The sequence below is a fragment of the Lepidochelys kempii genome, chromosome 23 (assembly GCF_965140285.1).
Source record: "Lepidochelys kempii isolate rLepKem1 chromosome 23, rLepKem1.hap1, whole genome shotgun sequence".
Classification (NCBI taxonomy): Eukaryota; Metazoa; Chordata; order Testudines; family Cheloniidae; genus Lepidochelys; species Lepidochelys kempii.
The window spans coordinates 11,913,472-11,922,184 of record NC_136402.1 but is presented as its reverse complement, the minus strand read 5'-3'; positions in this window follow the sequence as shown (position 1 = coordinate 11,922,184).

The window sequence follows — 8,713 nt, the reverse complement described above, 5'->3', positions numbered from 1 at the left end:
CTTCCCATATTGTAGAACTTTGAGAAGTTTCAAACCTAACATAGCTCCAGCACCCACTTCACCCCTACCTATGACAGCTTAGTCCTAAAGTATTATTGTAAAAAAATAGCCCCTGATTGTACTTTGTTTAGAATGTCTTTGGAGACAGAGACTGTCCTTTCTGTTCTGTGTTTGTACAGCGCCAAGCACTACATGACACAATGTGTGACTTTGCAGTGTGAGCTCTTTGGAATAGGGACTTTCCTACACTTACTATCCGGAGTCACAGGGGGCTGGGAGTCAGGACTCCAGGGGTCTGTTCATGGCTCAGGGAGGGGAGTGCAGACCAGGGGCTTGGTCTCGGAATCAGGACTCCTGAGTTCTCTCTCTTGCTCTGATTGGTGGCTGTGATCTTGGGGTTAGCAAAAGGTGAATGGAGAGTCAGGGTTCCTGGTTCTAGTCTCAGCTCAGGAAAGTGATGTTGTTAGAGCAGAAATTAAGATCTTGGGGATTAACTTGCCGCATAGCCTGGGACATACCACTAGTGTTAAAGTGTCTCTACTAATAAGAAGTCTGTGGAAGCTGCATGAACTATAACGTGCATAGTGCTCTGGGATCCTCAGCTATACATAGGCTGTAAGTGTTATTCCAATGTATGGCATTCACCTAAGGCTTATATTACTTATTATCAATTTCCAGAGGGCTGCTTGGCTGTGTTTCTAACCGTCAGCTTTCAAATCGGTTCTCAGAAGGAGAGCAGCCCCAGTTGCTTTCTGTTAACATGTGCATGTTCTGTTTAAAGGAACCAGCAGACAAAGAAGTAGCAGGTGAGGGGTACGAAATGTTAAACCCCAAGTCAGTGCAGAATGTGCTTTATTCTACACTTCATCGCAAACAGTGAAATGGTGCTATCTTATCCCCTTCTGAGTTTGGTAAGTGAGTCACTCCCCTCTGGAAAGAAGCTTTCTCAGCAAATCCTACTGATGCTAGGGCTTTCTGTGGGCTGAATTTCCCCCTCCTGGCCAAGGCTTCAGTAATTGAGTCAGGGGTCAGGGCAGGGATGGGGGGAAGAGCAAGGTGGGCATTTGAGGAATGGGGATCATTTCAGTTGCATTCAACTTTGTCACACTCCCTGACTAATTTTCCTATGCTCCAGAGAGTCTCCTTCCAGAGAGCAGCTGCACATTCAGGTTACTGTCGAACATTCCTGAGTGTACATGGTTGTAACCATACTAGTCCCTGCCTGGCACCTTGTCTAATCACTTACAGCCAGTGCAAAGTGGGTGTAAGTTGTAGAAAAAACATTCCCATGAAAAGGGCCAGAGCATCTCCTGGGGGCAGGACACTGCAGCCAGTCAATACTATTTTGCTAGAAAATGTTTGTGTCAAAAAACGGAGGGAAAAAACTCATGGAAATTTTCTTCTTTTTTATGACAAATTTTGGGGGTATTGTTCAAAACCGAGTCATTTTTTAGTTTTCTGGTTTTCGGTTATAACCAACATTTTTCTGCAGAGAAGAAAAAGAAACATTTCCCAGCCAGCACTACGTGACAGCCAAGTGTAAGTTAGAGCAGCCCTAATGCTACCCTAATTTATGCCTGTTACAGATCCACAGGCTCTGTGTTACACCCCTGCTTTTAAACAGTCCCTTGGAGGAATTCCTTCAGTGTTCCAGGCCCTCAAACGGTCCCACTTTTCCTTCAGGGTAGGCCACACAGCCTCACTGCCTGTGAGCCTAAGCCCTTGGGCTATAATACTCCTGTTTCACACCATGAGCTCTGCCCAGCGAGTCCAACTGAGATAGATTCCTGGCCCTGATGTACTCTCCTGGGGACAAATGCACCTCAGCAGTGATTGCAGAGCAGTGTCTATTACTCAGCTGGATCATCACATTGGAAGTCTTTAGGTTAGCACACAGCAACCCAGGTTAAGATATAGTCCATCTGGCCAAAACAGTGCCATCCTGTTATACTAATAAAATAAAAACCAGCAGGTTCTTATTAAAGGGGGAAAGGCAAAATGCCACATTTATTGTGAATACAGAAAGAATCATAGTAAGCAGTTAGTTATAGCTATAACATTCCATTCAATTTCATATTTATTCATACATTCATTCATACACACACACACACAAACACACGTTCTGCAAGGTTGTTATCATAGTTACTAGCCTTAGAGTTGCTCATGCCAAGCCACTGGCCAGGTGGCCTGGACATGAGGAGGGAGCAGGGCCTTGTCAGATGCTCATCGGACGCTCCTGGAAGTTGGTTTGTAGAATCAGACCCCAAAGTTCTCACTTTTTAGAGTCTATTTTTATAGGAATTTCTTCCTATGCCAGTTTATGGGAATTGCTTCATCATGCTGTTGCTGAATCAATCAGCAGATGGCACATTCCTGACGGCTCGGTGCTGCCAGATGTTATCTTGTTCTTTGGTTCTCCCATCCTTGAGGCTGTTGGGTGGATTCCAGGGTCTTCTGGTTATTTCCACTTGACGCCTTCTTCAGCTGATGGACACAGGATTCTTAGGCTGGCGCATCCCTGATCATTCAGTTATTATCCACACCAAGCATCCATCCACATACATCCTCTATCTCTATTTTAATCACAATTGTTAACAAAGCGAGATGAATACAACAAAAGGGCGGGGAGTCTCTGGGTGCTGTTTCTGTTGTTACAGAGTATTGCTTTGAGTCTCTCTCTGTGTGAGTAGTTGTTGTTACAAAGAATTGCTTTGAGAACAGACTCTGTCTTAGAATGTACTAACACAATTAGCAGCTTGCAAGTTTCACACATAGAGGGAGAGAAACAGTACCAAAAACCAAGAGCTCACTTAATTAGTAATACCCTGGAATTTGAACTATGGGGACTCAAACTCCTTTGTGATTTTAATACAGAACTTCTTTAATATGATCCAACAATCCTCCAGTCAAGCTGCTATGGACTCCATTTCAGGCTCTGTCTCTTTTCCTTTTTGAATCCAAGGTGAGAGCCCTCTCTCTCTCCCATGAGCAGCACTTACCCCCTGGCCGGACACTTTTCCCTTTGTTCCCAAGCCTGGGTCATTGCTCTGTTTCTCTGCCAAGAGAGGGGGAGAAAACCGCCTTCCTCTGGGTCGCAAGGTGTGATGTCCCGGTCATTGGGGGGTTCCCATTGTCCTTTTCAGATTCTCCACAGATATGGGTCGGTTAAAGCAGGTTCCAGCCAGTTCCTTAACTATCCATTCATTCTGCCGCACACAGCAGGGTGACAAACACATCTCATGTCTCCTGCATTGCTCCAAGGGCAGACTTAATCCTTTATTCCACACTTGATAGCAATGCAAAATACAAAGGAAACTGAGGCATAAATAGGATTCTTAAAAAATATTACAGAAAATTCCCACTTCATCACAGTGCCAGTGCCTGAGTGCCTTTTCGCTAACATTACAGAGAATGCATTTAGGGTGAGACATTCAAAGGACTTTAGGGGAGTTCTGCAGTGAAATTCAGTGGGATTTGGGCACTTAACTTCTTTAAACTCTTTTGAAAATCCCAACCTTCCTGTTTGCAAAACTGGAGAATTTTCAGCTACCATCAGGGAATGTCAAAGAAAACAAATTTTGGAATCAATGCAAGTATTTGAACCAGAAACTTGATTTAAAAAATACCACTTATTTAGGCCTTGGATTAGCAAAACTCTTAAACATGTGCTTGGATTAAAGCACATGGAAAGTCCCATTAAAGTGAATGGGATTACTCATATACTATGTGTCCAATCAACATGAACCAATCCAGCTGAAATGTCAAATATCTGAAATCTGTGAGCAGGTCATTCGTTTGTTTTAATTTCTCTTCAAACCTAGCAAACTCAGCCTGGGATCTGAAAGTCTAGCCCTCAAATTCATGCCTCACTTTCAATAATAAATTGCCTGAGATATCTGTATAGGCTTCATTATGAGATGCTAAAGGCAACTGGCATTGGGTTGGCTGATTCCCTCTCATTTTCCCACAGATCAACCTGTGCTTAAATGAAGAGTTTGGAGGAAAAGTGTTTTAGAGATTGAGTTAAGTATGTGGGCCCTGAACCACAGGAAAGAGGACACAGAGATGATGGATAAATGTTTAAGAAACTTGAAAATATACAGAACAACAGAACTTGTCCATTTGTTGATTGAATGGAGAAATAAAGAGTGACACAGATTTAACCTGTCTGATTTCTTAAATGGCTGTGAGATTCCAGATCATGTGGAAAGGACATGTTGGTTCATATGCACAGCTAATGTAAGTTCCAAAAAAAAAAAATCTATGGTACGTATATAAGGACTGTAGCATACATGAAGGATGCTCTCAGTTCATTTGAAATAATATATTAATCCAATATGTAAAACATATGTAATCTACATGTTAATGTTACAAATGTCTTTGCTTCATAGACTAATAGGAATTGCCAGATCATATCAGACCAGGGGTTAGAAATGGTGGAAAAAGCTGTTTTTTTCTATCACAAAAAAAATTCAAGCTAAAAATGATCATCTGAAATTCTTAATTTGAAATATTTCATGGGAAATTTTCAAAATTAAACAAAAGAAATTTTCATTTCAAGTCAAACAGAAATACTTGTTTCAATTCATCTGGAATATTTTTTAAATTTGTTTTGAATCAAAAATTTCATTTCAGTCTCCAAACCCGGGAAAGTTTTCAAATTTTTAAATTTTAATTTTTTCCTCTCTCTCCATTTTACCCCAACAAAATGCAATAAAATGAAACCTTTCCACAGTTGTTTCCCCCCCCCTTTTTTTCTATTTTTTTTCCTTCTTCCACTCTTAGGTTTTCAAAATATCTCCAACTTTTGAAAAGTTACAGAAGCAAAGGAGAAAATGAAACTCTGACTCTACCACTTCTTAACTTTTCCAAAGTTAGAGGAGTATTGAAAAGTTGGAAAGGTGAAAAAAAGGAAAAACTCTGGGGAGCGGGGGAGGAACAAGACATCATTCGGGTTTTTATTCAGTTGCTAAAAAGGGAGAAGGAAAAAAATTCTAAACTCTTGTAAGCAGTGTCAGGATGAGCTCCACCCTGACATCTGGTGGTGAGGTGTGGCAAGTTGTGGAAAAGAACTTCAGGGGCTGATCTCATTTGCATAGGCACACCCACCCCACCTAGAATGAGGCCATAGCTGCCCAAATAGTCACTTTGGCTGCTGTGGGATCCACAGTGTCTCTGTTATTGGGGCAGGAAGAATAAATTGTTATTACCCTGATTATGGGAACTGTGCTTGGAACTGTACGTGGCCTTTTGTTATGATGGAGGGACTCACCATCAACTAAGTAGCACTTGCTAGGCAAGGGTCATGGGTTCCAAAACTCTGAATGGAGAGAGGTTGGGGATAAGTATTAATACTTGGTGGCATGGCCCCTTGGTGAGGGCCTTACATGCTAATTGTACTTCTGTCTCTCTCCACTATGGAATATCAGAGCTAATTTTGATTTCATTAGAAGTCTAGTTACAGGCCGCTGAGCTCACTTTGGGCTAATGGTGCACCAGCACTGAGGCTCCTCTACTACAAGCTGAATTCACCAAAGAGCTGAACTGACTAAGAGCTGAAATCACTGAGTGTTGTGTTAAGTAGCGGGGGAGCCTGAAGATCTATTGTGGAGCAGTTTGCGGGACGGCTGGAGTGCCTTGTGGACAGGCTGGTGGAGCAGTTCATAGGACAGTGGGAGCGGCTGGTGGGACGCGGAGCAGTTCGTGGATCGGCTGGATGGCGGGAGCTGCGTGTGGGCCGCAGAGCAGAGCTGAGCGAAGCAGTTCGTGGGGCGGCTGGCGGAGCGGAGCGAAGGCCTATGGAGCTATGGGGCGGTCAGCTTCAGATCATGTAAGGTGCCTCTTACCTCTGCCCCCATCTCCACCCAGGTTGGGAGGTAAAGCTCTGTAGATCAACTTTTGAACTCTAGGGCTGCCCTGACCAGGGACAGAGACTTTTGGGTCATTGGACTTTTGGGACTTTGGGTGATTTGGGGTTGCTGGACTCATGAACCAAAGGGAAAGGGGCATGCCCCAATTTGCTTGGGGTGGGTTTTTTGCTCATGGGTTGTGTTATGAATCCTGTTGGTGGTGTTTCCCCAACATAATGCCACATTGTTTCTCTCTGTTATTAAAAGGCTTTTTGCTACACTCAGACTATGTGCTTGCGAGAGGGGAAGTATTGCCTCTTGGAGGCGCCCAGCGGGGGTGGTATATATTTGTCCCAGGTCACTGGGTGGGGGCTCGAGCCGGTTTGCATTGTGCTATTGGAATGGATCCCCTAGATATTGAACCCGGCCCTTGTTGCTGCCAACTCTGACGGGCAGAAGGGTTACACTCTGAAATTTCAAAAATTGTTCTGCTCTCCAAAACTGAAACAAAAACAAACTTTCAATTCAAAAGTAAATGAAACAAAAAGGTTTGCAGTTAAGATGTAAGGCCCTGATCCTGCAAACACACCACCCAACCAGTTCATGCTTAGCTTTACTACTGCAAATATTTCCACTGAAATCAAATGAAGCACATTTGCCAGATTGGAGACTAAGCAGAGAGGAAATTTAGCTGGTGTAAATCCAGGTTAGCTCTGTGGACTTCTGTGGAGCTACAGCCATTTACACTAGCTAAGGATCTGGACCCCCGTGGAGAGGCAAAAAAAGGGTGAGGGATGGGTGATTGGCACAAATACCAGAGTGATGGGGCAGTGAAGTTTGCTTGTCTGAGAGAGGAGTGGTTCTGTATATATCCTCTAGTGGCTATTTAATTCAACCTGCTCTTGATAGGAGTCAACGTTTTAAAGGATTCTAGCAGAGGTGTGTTTAAGGAGGGATTTGAAGAAAAAGTGGCTTCTCTATAGTATTGAAGAAAGGGCTTGTCCACACAGGGACTGTAACTGTTGCAGAATAACTCCATGTTTGGACACTCTTATTCCAGCATGAATGCCTTTTTCCAAATTAGTGAAATGTCTGGATTAAGCTAGTACAGAAAAAGGAATTCTTCTTTTGGAAGAAAATGGTCTACATGTGCAGTTATTCCAAAATATCAAAGCCACTGTAAATTCACACTTTACCTTATTCCAGAATCACTTTCATGTGTAGAGAAGCCTTAGACAATGACCATGAGCATACAGTACTGCTCAATAAGAACAAATCTGTGTCTGGGGGAGGAGAATTTGATGAGAATCTTATCTTGGGGAGAGCGCTGCTATTACCAGAGGCAATAAGTTCCTTCACTGACTCTCGTCTACTTTTATTTTCCTCTAATCATATCCTGTGGCTCGGTTTCTGAGCATGAGTTATTGTGCAATCAGCTCATGTCTTCTGTACAGTTACATCAACTCTTCAAAACCACCGCTCAGCTCAGATCTGTTTCGAGAGTTCCTGTTATTTCCACCACATTTTTGTTTCAAACTTGATCACGGACATTTTTTACTCCTCTATATAAAGACCAAAAAGAGGGGCTGTCATTGTTCACAATTAGGAAACTTACTTTTTTTCCCCATTGTGGAACATAAAAGGAGCTGAAGAGATTTTGCTAGGAACGACCTAACAAAACAAAGGATAAAGAAAAAGCATCTTTTGGCTTGAACCCAATCATGGGAAATTCCAGTGCAGCCTTGTGTTTTTCAGTGAGGTACAAACAGTATAATCAGTAGGACGATTAAATTATTTCACCAAGGCTTTTTTTTTAAATTGAAAAATGCATTTTGACCAGAACAACAATCCTTTTTGGAGAAAATTTTCATTCTTTTCTAAATTTTCTGGTTTTACAGCAAAATGATGGAGACTGAAAATTTGTAGGCAAAAATGTTTGGGTTTCTTTAAAAAAAATCCTATTTTCAAAACAAACATTTTTGTTGTTGATGATGATGGCTGAAGATACTGAATGAAAGAGTTTAGTGGAACTTTGTAGGCTCATAAGGGAGGACAGGTTTGCTTGTGGCCGGGAGTCATGAATTCTGGATTCTGTTTCTGGCTCTGCCACAAACTCCCTGGGCATCTTTGGGGCAAGGCACAAACTGTTTATGTGACCATCAAAACCATCCTGTCTTGGCACATTGCGGAGACATGCAAAACAGAGGCACACACTCGTGTATTTACCTTCCCAGTTCCCCTGTGAGGAAGCACTGTTACCCTACTATACAGAGGGGGAACGGAAGCACAGAGACCGATCAGCCCAGCACTTTCACAAGGGTCCATTGATTTTGGGTGCCCAACTTCTGGAATATGAGGACAGATTTTCATCATGTGCATGTCTAGATTTTCACATGCTCAGCACCCATTTAAGCACCTAATCAGGCTCAGATTTTCAGAAATGCTCTGTACTCATTATTATGATTTCTACTACTACAGGGCCCAGGCACTGTACATTATTTATTACATGTATTACAGTAGGGCCTAGGATCCCCAGTCATGGCCCAGGACCCCATTGTGCTAGGTGCTGAACGCTATTTACTAGTATTATGGTTGCATTAGGAGCCACAGTCATGGCTTAGTGCATCATTGTGCTAGGTGCTGTACATTATTTATTAGGTGTATTACGGTAATGCCTAGGAGCCCCAGTCATGGCCCAGGAGCCCACTGCGCCCGGCATTGTACAAACACAGAACAAAAAGACAGTCCCTGCCCCAAAGAGTTTACAACCTAACAATCAGACAGGAGACACTGATATAGGCAAACATCCAGCCCCTTAACTAAGTATCTGAAGAGGAGGTGAGCTACAATAGGACCCCTAGGGG